The sequence below is a fragment of the Gracilinanus agilis genome, chromosome 3 (assembly GCF_016433145.1).
Source record: "Gracilinanus agilis isolate LMUSP501 chromosome 3, AgileGrace, whole genome shotgun sequence".
Classification (NCBI taxonomy): Eukaryota; Metazoa; Chordata; class Mammalia; order Didelphimorphia; family Didelphidae; genus Gracilinanus; species Gracilinanus agilis.
This window is the reverse complement of record NC_058132.1, coordinates 113,463,943-113,476,691: the sequence shown is the minus strand read 5'-3', so window position 1 is coordinate 113,476,691 and position 12,749 is coordinate 113,463,943. Positions and strand designations below refer to the sequence as shown.

The window sequence follows — 12,749 nt, the reverse complement described above, 5'->3', positions numbered from 1 at the left end:
TATTGAGGGGATGAGAGTAAGGAATTGAGAATGAAACCTAGATTGTGGACCTAGGTAACTGGGAGAATAGATGGTAGTTGATAGTAAATGGTAAATGATAGTAAAATTAGTTTCAAAGGGGAGAGGCTTTGGGGTGAAAGACAATGAGTTCCATTTTGGATATGTTGAGTTTAAGATGTTAATGGGATGTTTGCAAGATGCAGATGATCTCATCAGGATGGAGATAATGTCTCCAGGTCACTCCTAAGCTGTTAACAGAGAGCCTGTTCCTGACATGGTATCCTTTAAGGAGCAGAGGATTTTATTATTTGAAGAGAATCACAAATTCTGTAGTTTTCGGCACAAGGAACCTTAAGATTCCTCTTTCTCCTAAGCAGACAGGTACATCAGCTTCCTTAGCCTAATGATGGAATACTGCAGGGTAAGAGTTTCAACATGCCTGATCTGTGCTAGACTGAAGCAATAACCTAGCACTGTAGTACACTCAGTTGGCCTGGTTTTGGTTTTTTTCTCCTTCAACAACAGTGATGCCTGACCTTGAAAATGGTTTTTTAAATGTTTTCTTTTGATCTCCTAAACCACTGTGAATGTTCTGCAATTGGAGTCAATTAACATCAAAGCAATAACTCCCCAATTTCTCACCCTGACAGGAGGCTTTTTAGAATCCATGTCAGCCTTGCAGGCATTTCCTTCCTAGGGACACAGGTTTTGGAGAGAGGCCGAGGCATCTGAGCACAGCCAAGCTCCTGCAGCACAACTGGAGTTAGCATTCCTGAGGTGCCATGTTTTCCTGGGGGCATTGCCAGTTTTTCAGACAGGCTGATAAACTTTTAAGCCTGAGACAACAATAATTTTTAGTATGTTAGTACATATAATATGCATATATATGTATTCTGTTTTAAAGTATACAATGTTGAACTCATTTAATCCTCAAAGGAACCTTATAAGATAGGTACCATTCTCTCCTAAGACACAGAGATTCAGTTACTTAGCCAGGGTCACACAGTAAGTTTCCAAGGCAGGATTCAAATTCAGATCAGATCAGTGAATTTTAAAATTCAGATTCTTGGAGATGATTTCCACTTTTAGAGAAGAGCAGAGTTTATGCTCTGGGAAGAGGAGAGTTTTCAGGATTCCTATATGTACCTTTGTGCTCTCTCTTAACTACATCAGTCTCCAAATTGGTATAGTATTTATTCCCCCTAAAAGGACACAATGCTCTTGGTTTAAGCAGATGAGTCAAGTCAAAAAAAATTTTTTTTCAGTGCTTACTATATGCCAGGAACATAAGGGCAACTAGGTAGAGCAGTGGATTGTGCTAGGTCTGGAATCAAGAAGATCTGAGTTCAAATGCATCCTCAAGCACTTACTAGTTATGTGATCATGGGTAAATCACTTAATCCCATTTGCCTCAGTTTCCTCTCTATAGAATGAGCACTGGAGAAGGAAATGGCAAATCACTTTATTCTCTTTGCCAAAATAATACTACAGCGGGGTCAGGAAGAGTCAAGTAGAACTGAAATGACTGAATAATAACACACGCTAGGGATGAGGGATGAGGAGATTACTACATCATCATAATAATAATAACAATACTAATATTTATTTAGCACTTAATATGTACCAGGCATTGGGATAAGAGCTGAGGATACAGATGCAAACTGAAAGACACATCCTGCCCTCAAGAAGCTTACATTCTAATGGGGAAGACTATCTATGTTTCAAGGAAGCCAAAAATTGAATGGGGGGAAAGTTGGAGGTGCCTTAGGAACATTTAGAAAAAATCTGGGAGCATCAGGAGTGGAGGCTGAAGAAGAATGAAAATGTAAATAGCCTGAGTATCCTCGTTAAAATGAAGGTTCTAGATGGGTAGCTAGGTTACTCAGTGGATAGAGCTCCAGAACTGGAAAAAGGAGATCCCAGATTCAATTCTGACTTTGGACACTTCCTAGGTGGGTGATCTTGGGCAAGTCACTTCACCGCCATTGCCTAGCCCTTACTACTCTTCTGCCTTGAAAACAATACACAGTACTGATTCTAAGATGGAAGGTAAGGGATTGTTTTTTTCGATGGAGTTTCAGGAAAGAACCAGTCAATCAAAGGGAGAGGCTTCAGAAGACAGTAGTCCAATGTAAGAAGTAGGAAATGTGTGGAGTGAGCTTCCAGGGTAAAGAGATTCCGGGGCATTATAGAGAAAATCCAGGATAATCAGGAGAACAACTTAGAGTGGAATTAAATAACATAAATAGTGATGCTAGTCCCAGGAGCATATCTACAGATTTGTTTCTTCTCCCTCTCAGACTCAGTAGATTCAGAGGAACATCCAAAAGAGATGATTCTACTTACTGACTAACTGATACCCAATTCTGCCACAAACTAGTGTGATACCTGAAGTCTACCTATCTAGGCTTCACTTTCTTTATCTATTAAATAATGGAGGCATTCATAGGATCAAAGGATTATAGATCGAAAGCTCAGGGGTCGCCTCATCCAACCCCTTCCTTTTACAAATGAAGAAACTGAGGCCCAAAGTGGTCAAGTATCTTTTTCTGTTATATATATTTATATTATCATGAAAAACATATTTCCATATTGTTCACTTTTGTGAGCATAATCTTATAAAATCAAAACTCCAAATAATATGCCCAGAAAAACAAGTGTAAAATAATATGCTTTCATCTGATTTCCTACTCCAACATTTATTTCTCTGGAGGTGGATAGCATTCTTTTTCATAAGTCCCTCAGAATTTCATAGATCATTGTATTGCTAAATCTATCATAGTTGATCATTCTATAATATTGCTGTTACTGTATACAATGTTTTCCTGGTTCTGCTTATTTCACTATGCTTCAGTTCATGTAGGTCTTTCCAGCTCTTTCTGAAATCATTCTGTTCGTCATTCCTTATAGCATAATAGTATTCCATCACCATCATATACCTTAATTTGTTCAACCATTTCCCAATTAATAGACATCCCCTTTGTTTCCAATTCTTTGCCACCACAAAAAGAGAAGCTCCAAATATTTTTGTACTAGTAGGTTCTTTAATTTTTTAAATCTCTTTGGGATACAGACCTAATAATGGTATTACTGGATCAAAGGGTATGAGTTGTTTTATAGCCATTTGTAATTTATTCCTAATTGCCTTCCAGAATGGTTGGATGAGTTCACAACTCCACCAGCAATGCATTAGTGTCTCAATTTTGCTGCATCCCTTCCAACATTTACCATTTTCCTTTATAGTCATATTGACCAATCTGATAAGTGGTACCTCAGAGTTGTTTTAATTTGTACTTCTCTAATCAGGAGGGATTTAGAACTTTTTTCATATGATTGTTGATAGATTTAATTTCTTTATCTGAAAACTGCTTATTCATAAGTTTTGACCATGTTGCAATTGGTGAATGATTTGTATTCTTATAAATTTGGCTTAGTTTTCTATATATTTGAGAAATGACAGCAAAATGGACAAATATTTTGTCCAAAGTCCCATAGTTAGTGACCACAATGGAACTGAAATTTCAGTCATGTGATTTCAAACCTGGCAACGGTTCTGCTATGTCATGCTGTGCTGAACTAGACAGACCCTTAGTTCCCTTCCACTTTCAACATTCTCTGATTCTGATGATCTATGAGTCAACTCAGAATAGAGGGAAAAGTTCTAGTCTCTGAGTCAGAAGAACTAAGCTTCCAACCTGGCTTCAACATTCCTGAGAAGTATGACCTTCATCAGCTCCCTCAAATAATTACTCTGAAATAGTTTTCTCAAATATAAAAGGGTGGCAGCAGAGGTAACATGGGTAGAAAAAAATTCACAGGCTTCCTAATTAAAAATTTGCTTTTAGGCAATATTGAAATGTCAGTAATTAGTAGTATTATTTTGACAAGTGTTAAAAGAAGATGGGATGAGAAGACACACACACACACACACACACACACACACACACACACACACATACACACACACTCACGGACCTCTGTGTGAGTGCTACTAATGGAAGGGCTATGCCTCTCCCCACCTGACAGGCTCTGCTGAACTGAGCCTGCCAAGCTGTTACCTTTCAACAGTTGCCCAGGCAGGGAACCACTGAGAAGATGTGTATGTTGTCAACTTCTCCAGTTCCTCAACCTGGGGTTAGTTTGAATGTTGATATGGCTATTAATGTGCTGATTGGATAACGCTATGAGTCTGACTACATGACTATCTTCCCCTTCCTAATGGCTTTAGATATATTCACCACTCAAGAAAGGTACTTCAATCTTTGACTGGTATCAAACAACTGTATTTAATTCTGGCTTAACAGCGTTGGGAACAAGGGAAAGGATAGAGGATCTGGGAATTCTTTTGCTAATTATCTAAGGAGATGATCAAAGCTATAGAGGTTACTGGATCAAGTAGAGGCTGGATTCTTCACCCTCTCACTAACTCTGGTTTGACTTGACCAGAGCCAAGCCAAAGAATAGGGAAGGCTGTTGATGATCTTCTTGAATGACAGTGGTACTCCTCTCTCTCAGCTCTATTGATGGTAGATATAATAGCTCTCTAGGTCTCTCAGGAAAGGAAGATGAATTGCAGATATAGGCCCTACCCTCCCTCTCTTGAACCACCCACCACCCAAGATTACTCCAGAATGAGCTCTCTTGTGCTGTGCATGATGGGCATTTATAGGATTGGCTCCAATTGACTTTTGGCTCTGGATCACGGCACCGGGGTACATTCCAAGGTCTCCATCTGACGATCTTGTCACTTTAAGTGGTATCCATCTTGTCACAGAAATTCATTATAACACAAAGTATAATAAAAAAAAGACAGCAAAGTATGCTGGAATGGCATGGGATTCAGAGGATCTGGATTCAAGAGGCATTTCTGATGCCCAGAGTTTAAGTGTCATTTCCAATCCCAGAGTTATAGGAAGAACAACTAATCCAAAGAAATATCATGAAAGGGAATCTTAAAAGATGCTAAACTTCATTTTTGACCATGCTTTTAATTACTTCCTATCTAGTTTCACCTCAAATTCTCTCTTCCAAGAGATCTCTCTTGATTCCCTTAATTGTTATCATTGACTCATTTTTAATTATTACTTATTTTGGATATATTTTGTTTTCACCTTTCTATATATTGTTGTCTCCTTCCTTTTCTCTAGGAAGTAAACTCTTTTGAGGGTAAGAACTCTCTTTTTCATCTCTTTATATCCTTTGGCCCTACTATATTTCCTGACACATGATAAGTTTATGCTATCATAAGTATTTAATAACTGAATTGCTCACAACATTTCTGAGTTTCTTTCTTTCCTTCCTTCCTCCTTCTTTTATTCAAGGATTGAAAGAAAAAATATTTGTTAAACTCTTACCAAAGTGCTATGCTAAGCACCGGGAATAGAAACAGTCAAGACAGCAACCTGATTTTATAGAGCTCAAATGCTGATAGAAGGAAACAGTGCATATAGGGACTTCTAGCTGAAAATCAGAAGGAAAAATCCCATGATGCTAAGGATGAAGAAGTAAAGCAGATGGCAATGTAACTTTTTTAGAGTCATTTTCACTGATGAAATATTGGTTTCTTATGTTGAACAATTTGTGTGTCAAGAACTTTGTTAGCTAGAACTTTCTTGTTTGGAAAACTCCAGTAGTTATAGTTGCAGGATCTGCAGGAGTTTCCAAGCTGCATCCTTCATGGGATTTATTTCCTAGGATGATGACTACAAGGACTAGTCTAGGAGCAAGGTCAGTGGAGGAAGGGCAGTGCTGCCACAATCTGGACCCTTGTGTTCCCCTCAAGGTTGTCTGCAGGGCTTTGGCTGGAGATAAGGTCCATGGTCTGATAGGTGCTGTCCATACTCCCCACCAAAGAGGGCATGATATTTAAAATATCTACCTCTCCAAAGTTCTTGTAAGGAAAAGGCTTTATAATCCTCAAAGTGCTGCAGAAATGTAAGTAATAAATTATTCTCATCTGTTAAGCTGGCAATCGCTAAGTCAGAAAGCAAAAGATGCAAACCTAAGCATATTCCCTGTGCGTGAAAATTGGTTTCTCTCCCTCTGTCTTTCTTTGCTTCTGTCTCTATCCTTTTCTGTCTATCTCTATATCTATTCTGTCTCTCCGTCCCTATCTTTCTGTCTCTGTTTCTGCCTCTGTCTCTGTCTCTCTGCCTCTGTCTCTGTATCTGTCTCACCCTGCCCCCCCATCAGGGTAATCTGAGAGAAAGAGATCTCCCCTTACCTAAGGACCACAGAGATCTCATCAGAAAAACTAGACTGTTCACACCTTTTGAATGATCTAGCAATTACTCACTATAATCCTTTCAATGAGACAGAGGATCAAAAGCCAACATCCTAAAGTTTCCAAAGCTTTGCCATGTGCCTCGTTTCTTTGACCTTGAGAGCCCTGGGTACTGCCTGCCAATGGACCAACAGAACTTCTGGACTTCTAGATATACCTTGCAGCTAAGTGGTGTGCTCTCCCTCAGTTAGAGTAAGAACTCCTTGAAAGCAAGGACTCACTCTAACTTGTCTATCTGTAGCTCTAGCACGTAACACAGTACTTGTCATAAGAAGAGATGGATAATATATTATTTTTCATCCACTCCTTTGTTCTCTTACCTTGATAGAGTTTCCAGACTGGTCCATGCTGAATACGCCCTTGTGTGGACGTGGCAAAAATTATCCAATTTTAACACCATTTTCCTGAAACTGTCTGTCTCCTTATGATTCTTTTTGAGGTCAAAGAAGATGCTGACAGAGAAAGAGCCTTATTGCCCATGAAGAACTGTGATTGGATGTCAGCAAAACTCTGCTTTCCTCTTACTGACAGCTGGAGGTAAGTCATTTATCCTCCCCACCACAACCTCATCTGGCTGAGAAGTAGATTTCACACTTGGCAACCTCCCTCCCTGCCTCCAAACAAATGGAGAAGCATCTCTAACTCTGCTGTGGTTTTAATTAAAAGTTATCCATCATGCACCCTGCTCTGTATTTCATTCAGAGATCAGTGGCACTTAAAGACAACCCTGCAGATAGCATCAGACCTTTGCCTAGTCCATCGGCACATCAGGATATTATTAAGCATCATGACAAGGACTTTATCTCTAACCTGAATGGTCCAAGCTGGTTCTCAGATCTGGTACTGCTTTGCTTAAATGCCTCTCTGGTGTCTCTCAAACTGTTCTTCAGGGATTAAAAGATGTGCATAAATTATTTAAGTTGATGAACAAAATAGATGCACATGTGTTTGCTATAAATTAAGTAACAGAAAGGTTAATATTCAAATTACTTTCTCTGACCATAACCTTTCCCTCATTTTCCTTTCTGATGACAAACTGTCGTCCCTGTATTTCTTTTACTCCCTTACTCCCGTGGATCCTGATTTCTACCTGGACTGAAATCCTCCAAACGACACTGTCACAGAATTCCAAAATCGGAAGGGAACTACTCTTTCCCATTATCCAAGTCCATCAGAATCTTTCTGCTTTCACTTGGTTCTCCACTCTCCCTGTGCCCTTGATGTATCGAGGCATTCTCAATATTCTTCATCGGCACCCTAGAATCCTTCGGTGCTCTGTTGGTCAACCCATGCCAGACAACTGCTGGCCTCTTTCTCAGACTCTATGCTAAATGTAATCATGGACATGAGTGAAATGGTTCGGCTAAATACATATACATAAATCATATGTATACACACATTATATAGAGTGAACTTTTTATATATGTATATTATATGTGTATACACACACATATATATTAAATAACGAATAGCTAACATTTATACAGTGCCTGCTCTACTATGGGAAGCACTTTACAAGTATCAGCTCACTTGATCCTCACAATAACCCTGAGAGGCAAGTGCTCTTCTATTCCCCATTTTACAGATAAAGAAACTAAGTCAAACAGAGATTAAGTCATTTTCTTAGAGTCATACAGCTAGTAAGTTATTGAGCTAAGATCTGAACTCGAGTCTTCCTGACCAGCCTGGTGCTCAATCTGCTGCATTACCCAGCTACAACATAACAGGTACTCAAATTCCATATGTGGGTATGTGTATATGAAAAAAAAAAATATATATATATATAGTGTGTGTGTGTTTGAGTACCTATTAGATATAAAGATCAATAAGATATAGACAGTTTCTACCATCCATGAATGATTCACATCTTCATATTATTTTGTACCTTGTATAATCATGTCTAGTTCCTCTTTTCCTTCCCCTTCATTTCCTACTACATCTGCCTTTTTTCCCTTTTCCCCAACTTTCCCTTTCTCTTTCCCCTTCTCTTCCTTTCTCATCCATTTCCTTCCTCTATCTCTACCATTATTAAACATTCACTGAATGCAGAGAACTATGCTAAGTGCCAAAAAAAATTTAGAAAAGACATCATATTCGACTCTGTGGAGCTGACCAAGGGGGAGTCATTTATGTTTATGTCTTGGATATACAAGTGTCTTAAATGTCATTGACTTTTTCAGCCCCTAGTGCCTAGAATGGTGCCATGCATATAGTGCCTGATCAATACATGTCTATTGATTAAGGAAATGAAGCTATGATACATACTGATTTATTAAAATATAGAAGTGCATGGATATATGGAGATGATCTAGGTCCAGAATAGATTGGCATGCATTGTGCGTCTCTGTGTGAATGTAGGTATACACACACATAGATTAGTGTCCATGATATTGGAAGCTAGGGAGTGCAGTGGTTAGAGTGCTAAACCTAGAATCAGGAAGACCTGAGTTCAAATCCAGCCTAACATACTTACCAGATGGATGACCATGACAAGTCATTTAACCTCTGTTAACTTGAGTTTCCTAATCTATAAAATGGAGAAAATAATAATATCTAAAATGGATAAAATAATAATGTCTATCTTCCTGACTGTTGTGATAATAAAATGAAATAATATATGTAAAGTACTTTGCAAGTCATAAAGCATTATTGTTATTAAATAAAAACTATTTTCAATAGAGGATGATCCTACAGAGGAGGGATTTGATTTAGTTTGCCAAGCCCCACAGTGAAGAACAAGGGACACTGTAAGTTGTAGAATATAATTCCAATTTCCTATTTAAAAAGTTAGCTATATTTCCTAATAAGGGAGGAAAATTATCTCATACATTGTAAAAATCCAAAAGTAAATTGGTCTGCATTGGGAGGAAGCCATAACTAGGCACTGTGCATTGATGTAGGAAGTTAGCTATAGAAGCAGCTGTAGTTCAGTGGAGAGAGCGCTGGGCCTGGAATCAGGAAGGTCTGAGTTCAAATCTAGCCCTCTAGACGTGGTTATAGCTGTGTGACCTTAGCCAAATCACTTAACTTCTGTAAGCCTAGGAAGCAGATAGATGGCTCAATACTAGAACTGGAGTCAGGAAGACCTGAGTTCAAATTCAAAACTACTTACTTGATGTGTGACCCTGGTCAAGTCATTTGACCTCTAATTAACTGACAAAAAGGATCCATTGGATCCCCAGGAAAAAGAAACAGCAAACCATTCTAGTATACTTGCCAAGAGAACTGTGTGAATAATTATGGTCCATGGGATCACATAGAGTCAGGTGTGACTGAACAACCAACAATACAATTGTTCAGGGACATTTTTCTCTAAGCCATGGTTTTCTAGATGTCATCTGAGTAGACTTATGGTTCTAGATTTAATTTAAATGGATCAACAAAATGGAAAAGCCCTTCAGATAGTTCTCAGAATGGCTGAATTTGTCTTAAGTATCCAGAAAAATCATCAGTTTTTCAAAGATACTTAGAGCTTAAATAGTAATATGTAACAGTTTACAAACCAATTTCACACTCATTACATGCATTTGAAGCACACGATAGCCCTTTAAATCAAGCTGAGAAGGCATTAGGAAGCCCATTTTATGCATTAGAAAACTGAGGTTTAGAGAAATTAAGTGGCTTGTCTCATGTCCCACAGTTGATAAGGGGCAAAGTCAGGACTTCAACATAGATCTTTCTTTCTGACTAAACTACACTGCCTGAGTCCTTCTGCCTCTCTCTCTCTAGTCACTTTACTTCTCCTTTTTCCCTTGATCACTCATTGAATATCACATTCTCTTAGGAATTAAGCTTTAGGGTTACACAAAGGGCAATGGAGAGGTACTTTTCAAAAGAAGACATATAGGGGTATAAAGGATATCATCAGAAAATTTGTATGACTAGGGGCTAGGGATGGGGTGAGGGAAAAATATGATTCCTTCACAGAGAGCATGAGTGGACAGCTCCCCTGTTCCACTGGTGTCCCTGCAATGTCAAGAAAATGAAACAAAAACTTGAGAAGAGTTGTTAGGTGGATTTATTAGGGGATGGGACAAGATTTACACAGGATAAGAAACACAAATGGAGTCATAAACCATACTGTTGGAGAAACTATCCCCATCAATAAGATCACTGGCATATAAAAGTAACAGAATCTTTTTGATAATATATTTCCTAAGAATGTTGGAAAGAAGGAAGGAGAGAAAGAAAGAGAAGGAGGGAGGGAGAGAAATAAGGAGGGAGAGAAATAAGGGGAGAAAGAAAAAAGGAAGGAAATACACACATTTACATACATATATACATATACACTCTCTTTTCTGCAAAGGAATTTGTTTTGCCAATTCTCTGACTTGGATGTGTAAGAAAGGCAAAGAAAGTTATAGAAAAGACAACTTCACCCTGACTGCAGTCTGACTTACAAGTCTCCTTTTTGAGATTGACTTTGTGATGAGGTCTTATTTGAATAAATTATGCACATCACAATACTTCTATTTTTCAATCAATTATTCAGCCCAGTTTTAACTTGTACAAGCTAAATTACTGCTCAGGGTAGAGGAGGAATTGCTATTTTGTACCTCTTAATTACTTTATAAACCAGGGATTTTCATTATGTCTCTACAAAACTGCAATCTCCTGATCCCACATTCAATCTAGAGTACTTGACAACAATTGAAATTAACTTTCTAATCAGGGCCAACTTAGGGTTCCTAGGGCATGGGGTGAAATCAGTATGTTCCATACACCTTGTGGAGAGAATGGCTGTACATTGATCCAGGGTCCCCTGGCATGAGCAACCCTATTAACCCCCATCCTTTAATAGGATTGAGAGCTGAAAGTGACCATATAAATCAACTCTCTTCATTTTACAGATGAGGAAACTGAGACCAGAGATGCTGATGGCCTTGTCCCTGGTCACATGACGTGAATAGCAGAGTTGAGATTTGGACCTAAATTTCCAGAGACTGAAACTCATTTCGTTATACTATGATGTCCTTTATAAACACATTTTATGATTGCCAGCTGCCTTTGGAGTGCTACCTTAGCCCTTATTCTCTTATACTCATTTGACCATGAAATCTGACCAGAAAAAGAATAATTGAGAAGAGATTCTTTACCCCAACACATACACATATGTTCCTACCTTTACTTGTGAAGTTAATTTTTGAGCCTGTGTATAAGATTATAAATATATAACCTTATTACTTAATGGGCTGATCTGATGTTCCAGCTTTTGTTGTGTTTTTGTTTTTTATCTTGACACTGTCATCGTGTTAACCATCCATCTAGTTTCTATGTCATCCGTAAATTTGTCAGTCTGTGATCTGAACCCTTCTTTAATTTATTCACAGAATAAAATGTTAGACAGCAGAAGACCAAGCACAAATCACTGAGACACACAACTCAAACATTATTCTCATGAACAATTCAATTCAACAATTCTTTTTTTTTTAGCTCTTACTTTCTGTCTTAGAAGCAATACTAAGTATTGGTTCCGAGGCAAAAAAGTAGCAAGGATTAGGCAATTAGGTGTAATTATTTTGCCTAGGGTCACACAGCTAGGAAGTATCTGAGGACAAATTTGTACCCAGGACCTCTTGCGTCCAGGACTGACTCTCTATCCACTGAGCAATCTAGTTTTCTCTCAATAATTCTTTATTAGGCACCTACATTGTGAAAAGTGCTCCAATCTGCAATGATGCAAAGACTCAGATGAAACATGGTTACCTACCCTCAAAGAGCCTCCATTTTACTGGAAAATGCAAAATGTAAACAGAAAGGTAAATAAAATATAATTGAATATGAAGAGAAAGTGCCAACAACTAGAAGGACCAGGAAGATGTCATATAGTCAGCAGTGCCTGCGATGATCCTTGAAGGAACTAGGGATTCTCAGAAACAGTGGTAAGGAGGGAGTGGAATAAAAGTGGGAAACAGTCTGTGAAAATTCATATTGGTAGAGGATATGATGCCTACTGGAAACAGCAAGTAGGCCAGTTTGGCTGGGCGGCTGTGGAATAAATCTGGGATGGTAGATGAGCCAATTCATGAAGGGTTTAAAATGCCAATGTGAAGAGATTTATTTTATTCTATAAGTAATAACCATCAAAGCAGAATCACCTCATTTTACTATTGTCTAGCTCACATATCTTTTCCACAAGAATAATATAACAAATTTTGTCAAATGTTTTGCTAAAATCTAACTAAACCATATCTTTAGCAACTCTGGATTTTTCCAGTTTCGGGATCATAGAATTAGAAGGGATCTCAGAGCCTATCTAGTTCAATTCCTTCATTTTTCAGTCCTAGAGGTAAAGGGATTTGCTAAAGGTCAGACAGGCAGTAAACATCAGAGATGGGATTTGAAGCCAATTTCATTGTTTCTAGAGCTAGGTAAAATGCTTTGCAAATCTTAGAATGCTGTAAAATTTGTGTGTGTGTGTGTGTGTGTGTGTGTGTGTGTGTGTGTGTGTGTGTGTGTGTGTGTG

At 38.3% G+C, this 12,749-nt stretch overlaps 1 pseudogene; it reads left to right on the top strand.

Annotated features, from left to right (window-relative positions):
• The window catches only part of LOC123241236, a 71,177-nt pseudogene that overhangs the window by 54,986 nt on the left and 3,442 nt on the right, over positions 1-12,749 (top strand).